This window comes from Rousettus aegyptiacus, unplaced genomic scaffold (genome assembly GCF_014176215.1).
Source record: "Rousettus aegyptiacus isolate mRouAeg1 unplaced genomic scaffold, mRouAeg1.p scaffold_m13_p_4, whole genome shotgun sequence".
Lineage (NCBI taxonomy): Eukaryota > Metazoa > Chordata > Mammalia > Chiroptera > Pteropodidae > Rousettus > Rousettus aegyptiacus.
The window spans coordinates 67756820-67762819 of record NW_023416307.1 but is presented as its reverse complement, the minus strand read 5'-3'; the positions used below and the strand labels follow the sequence as shown (position 1 = coordinate 67762819).

At 32.5% G+C, this 6000-nt stretch overlaps 1 pseudogene; it reads right to left on the bottom strand.

The window, feature by feature from the left end:
* Positions 1-645: 645 nt before the first annotated feature.
* The window catches only part of LOC107515700, a 42187-nt pseudogene continuing 36832 nt past the window's right edge, over positions 646-6000 (bottom strand).

Genomic DNA, 6000 nt, shown 5'->3' with positions numbered 1-6000 from the left:
TTCTTTATGTCTCATCCATAACATGACTTTCCTATTCAGATTACAAATCAAATAGAATAACCATCTCACTTTTATCAATTGCTATTGTATGTTAAGGGCAACAGTGAAGCAGTATAGAATGTATATAAGTATGTATACACACACACACACACACACACACACACACACATATATATGTATTACAATATTACATGTTCTGGCCAGGGTTAAGAAAAACTAAAAAATAAATAAACAGAAATATAATTTTGTCTTGAAAAGGTATATATTTCACATGTGTATATGCATATATATATACATATATGTACACACACATATATACACATGAATGTGTATTCACAGACAAGCATGTATATGTATATATATGTATATTCACTGTATATGATTATTATGTGGCTATTAAAATACAATCATGATTCTGTAAATAACAATTTTGATCTCTGTTCTGGGTTGTCTCTATTCTGTTTTTTCTCCACTGTCAACTTATGCTTTATTAACATTTTAGAGCAAGTGCATAAGTCATGAGGCTGGAATGACTGTTTATGTGGCAATATAGGAATTGCCAATTTCCTCTGCTGTTTTCCTGGGTAGTATGGCTCACACAAGTGGGTGTGAATCTACAGTGCCAGAAGAAGAATGGTGGACCTCTCACTCATAGGACGGTAAACTAAACAGCTCGGGCTGGATGTGTTGCAGGGAACGCAGCACGACAGTGGCTTTTGTTATCAAGTCTCACTGTAAGTTTCCTTCTGGAACCATAACCATCTGCATTCTGGCTGTGTGGGCCGCCTCCACTGGTTGGGAGCATCTTCAAAGATGAGGTACTTCCCCATTGGAGCAGGAGGGGAAAACCTCTTCCTATAAGTGAGAATACCTCTAGATACAGCTTGCCATTCCTGATTTTGGGGTCATCTCCCAAAACAGTATGATCAAACAAGCTGAAGAACTCCTGTGTCCTCTGGATGAATACTAACCCAGAGCTGGTGGCCACCAGGCAAGGGCATGTGGTGCTTTTCCAGATGATGGATCTAGTTTTTACCCCTGGAATCAGAGCAGCCATCTTTGTCTAATTTTCTTCCAACAGGTCCTCTTTGGACATGGGGAGCTGCAGAATGTCTGTTGTGATCTGGTCTGTCTCTAATGCCTTTGTGCCATAATGAGGGACTTTACATTCCAGGTATATTTCTTCTCATAGCCATCACATATTTCTTGAAATACCATTGAATGGAGCCTTTCTGTGTCCAGAAGGAGGCTTTCCAAGTACAGTGTAGGTAGGTGACAGTTGTAGTGGGAGCATGTATGCCACCATTGTGCCACTGGCTCAACCAGGTGGGGGTGGGGAGAAGGCTATTAGTTTCTTTATATAATATCTCATTCATTTCTATAATTCTCACTTTAAAAAAATTCTTTAAAAAACAAAAGAAATATTAAAAGTAGCATAATAAAAACATTATCTCCAATGGTAAACAATTAGACTAGAAGCCAACTAATGAAGTTTAAGTATTAAATCACAATGAGATATCACCTCACACTTGTCAGAATAAATCAAAAAACAAGTGTTGGCAAGTATGGGGAGAAAAGGGAACCCTCGTAGGCTGTTGGTGGGATTGCAGAATGGTTTAGTCACTATGGAAAAGTCTGGAGGGTCCTCGAAAATTAAAAATAGAATTGTCTTTTACCCAGCAATTGCACTTCTGGGTATTCCAAAGAAAACCAAAACACTAATTCATAAAGATCTATGCAATCGCATATTCATGGCAGTGCTATTCACAATAGCCAAGATATGGAAGCAACTTAAATGCCCATCAACAGATAATTGGATAATGAAGTTATTGTTTGTATATACAATGGAATATTACTTAGCCATTAAAATGAAATCTTACCATTTGCAATGACATGGATGAACTGAGAGGTTATTATGCGGAGTGAAATAAGTCAGAGAGACAAAGATAAAAAGCATATGATTTCACTTATATGTGGAATCTAAGGAACAAAAGAAACAAATGAACTAAAACAGACTCACAGATACAGAAGACAATCTGGTGATTGTCAGAGGGGAGGGTGGTTGAGGGGCTTGGAGAAAAAGGTGAAGAAATGAAGTATAAATTAGTAGTTACAAGATAGTCATGGAGATGTAGAATATGGTATATGGAATATAATCAATAGTACTGTAATGGCTATGTGTAGAGCCAGATGGATACGAAAGCAATCAGGAAGATCACTTCATAAACTATATAAATGTCTAACCGATGTACTGTATATCTGAAACTACTAAAAAAAGTACAAAGAAAAAGAAAAGTAGGTGTTCTTATAAAATGCTAAAAGAAAGATGTTCTGCAAGATGTGCTTAAATAGGAGTGACACTTAAATGTGTTTAGTCCTGGGAGAAGCAGAGTCAATTACAGCGCATACTGTTTGTAAATGGAAAGTTCCAGGTTCATTACAGAGATCAGGTTTTCATAGCGTGACGGCAACAGTACTAACTGAACATCTAAGAAAGCCCAATGGAGGAGCTAACAAAAGGCACATCTAAGAGTATTTTTGTCGAATTTTACAAACTTAAAATATTTGTCTTCACAGAAAACATCTTTGGATTTGTAACAAACAAGAATTATGATCCCTGAGATCTTCTTTAGCCACCAGCTAAAACATCCTAAAGTGTTGAAATAAGGTAAATATAATATTTTGGATAAAAATATATGATTCTAAACATAAAAGCAATTGAGGTCAGAGAAGTTTACTTTTTAAATATGAATTCTTTAAGAGAATTCCTATTTTCGCATTCTCCTCATTCCTTCTTTAAAAAATTGTGTTTACCATTTCAATCTATGCCTACCAAGTTTGAAAACAGTATAACTTTTCTGTATAATTAAATGCATACTTTAGATGTTGAAATGCATAATTATAACATGAAATATGTATGTACTGTGGAGTAAGTGCATGCATCATTTACTACATAATGAAGCAGATACACTTTAAATTAAACTCTATGATGTACAATATATGACCAGAAGAATTAAGCTTTGAATAGTCAATTCTACGAACAGTCATAAAGTACATTATATAAGTAAGTGGCTATAAATCTTTCATTGAACACCCCTTAAATGGGAATGAAAGGAAGAGATGTGTGTTTTTAACATTAATTTTATGATACAATTTATTTTCGGTTCTAAGCAATGCAACAGTTGTGCATTTCTCTAAGGAAACAGCAAACTATTGATAATAAATAAAGCAGTGGTGATCTAGCTCTCCATCTGCTGACTAACATACTGTTCCTGGCACTTTGGAATGAAAACATAATAAATGAAAGAAACAAACTTCTTAGTCCTAGATTCAGGTATTGGAAAGAGCTTCATCTGCACACAGTGGAGGACATCTGCTGTTGATGCCTTATGGACCAGCTACATAGTCATTTCCAGGTGTGATTCAAGATGCTTACCACCCAGGGGGCCATAGATGTTTAGAGAAGCAAGACTCACACTGTAGACTGAGTAAGAATGATGCAGACCCTGCTTCAGTATGGAACTGTGTGGCTCTGGTGTAATGGACACAATAGGTCAAAACTTATGCTGAATTTTAAGTCATTTTTATGTTGCTGGTCAACAATGTGGGGCCAGCAAGCATAATGTGCATGGGGGCACATGATAACTCTTGCCTCCTCTATTTTCCTTTTTTTTTTCTTTATTCTGAAAAAGGATATTACGTCACAGCTTATTAAAATAGAAAAGTGAGTTTTCTATTTCACTACAAAAGATTCCTATATACATATGCCTCATGGAAACTCCATTCAAGAAATGCAGTGGTAGTTAGTTATTAGTAACTATGATTCCCAAATCTGCCAATTTACAGAGTTCTGAACTGATTACTAGCTATGCAGCAGTGCAGTGATTTTCCGGGATGGCTTTCCTATGAGTCCATTTCTTTTCATTCCTCTCTTACTAAATCCTAACCTGTAGCTACCCAAGAACTTTGGGGTATCTGCAAATGTCATCTTCTGAGGAGAAAAGCTTTACTCTCTGCTTGTGTGGCTTCATCGTGTACAAATGTGTAAATGAAAATAAAAATAATTTTCTCAATAGAAGTAAATAATTAATGAAAAATATCAATTTTGAGAAAGGAATGTTTGTTTTTTATGTTAATAACAAATACAAAATGGTAAATTTGAGGTAGCTCAAAAATCAAGAAACTACGTAATTTAAAAAAAAAATAGAAGAAAGAAAAATCAAGGATTGTAAATTATTATTGATATAATAGGGCGATTTTATAGGACAGACAGAAAGAATCATGTCATTTTCATTACTGATTTGAATTTGCACAAAAAAGGGAGAAAGGAAGACAAGGAAATTACAAATCAGAGATAGGTTCATTATTCAACAGGATTAAAACAAATAATACATCAACTACAGTTACATTTTACTTAGTAATATTAGAAATTTTTTAAATACTTAGAAAAATGTGTAAATAATATAGGAAGCACCTATAACCCTCCTTCTCATATTTAAAAAGTTTATTTCAGAAATAAATATTGAAAATATTTTTGAGGAACATTCTCTACCCTTTCCACATTTCATTTTCTTGAGTGGAATCAAAGATTAACACTCTCCTGAGTTTTCTATATATACTTTCCTTTGTTATGCTTTTCTACATATGCCTAACTATATTAACATATGTAGTATTATGGTATGAGTTTTTAATTTTTAAATTTTATATAACATATACTACTATATATATCATTCTAAATATACATTTTACCTTATATTTTGTTTTTGAGATTAATTTATGTATATATGTACAAAAGTAAAATGATATATACAATTGATCTAACCCATTTTCTTTAACCACTCTGTGGTTTCAATTATATGAATATTATATTTATTCTACCAATAGATAATGCTCAGATTATTCTTTTTTTCATTTTTAACCATAATAAATTAGATCTTTCTTTTTAACATGAAGGAAATTTTCTCTTGAATAGACATAGGAATAGAATTACCAAGCATAGGATACAAGTTTTCAAATTTTTTTTTTTTTATATATTTCCAAATTGTTCCAAGGTACTGTAACAATTTCAGCAAAGTTTAAAAATTCTTGGGGCACCTACAAAAACAATTAGTATCATCTTATTAAATATGTATGTAAAATATCCTAATATTATTTTAAAAATTTATTTTATTAATATAGATTTTTAATATGTTATATTTTTATCGAATGTTCAGCATTCACATTCTCCAAATAAATTCTCATCCTTAGCCTATTTTTCTATTAGTTTTCTAACTTTCAACGTTTCTTTCATTCTTTATTATTTATTTATTTAGAATATCAATCCTTAGTTAATTATATAAACTCAGTTATTTTCTCCTAGGTTGTAAATGCTTTTGGGGAGTTGTATGCTTTTTGTTTCTTGCTTAAAAAATATTTTTCTAACTCAAATTTACTTGATCCGATATCATAAAAATATTCTTCCCTATACTTTTTATAAATTATTTCATTTTCATTTAAATAATTTTAAAAATTACAGAAAAGTTACAAAAATAATTCAGAGAAATTTTCATATGTCCTTCATCCAGATTCATTTCTTAGTCAAGCAACCCTTCTGCCACCACAAACACACATACTTAACATGTTTTTCCCTGACCTATTTGAGTTTAGGTTGCATATGTCATGTCACTATATTGCCAAATCCTTCTCTAAAATCTGTACTATTTTACATTATATCTGGCACTGTAAAAGAGTGATTTTTACTCACTGCCTCAGTAACAGAACTTATTATCTGGCTTTTCCATTTTTACTAATCTGATGGATAAAAATGGTGTGCCAACACAATTTTAATCTTCATTTACTTTAGCATGAGTGAAGCTGAACATCTTTTCATATTATTAAAGGTCATTTTTTTTCTCTTTTGTGAATTTTCTGTTGATGTGTTCTACCAATTTTCTGTAGGAGTATAGTTCCTTTCTCCCCCTTAGTTTTATTATGTTCTTTTATTAGTAGTAATATTGCCCC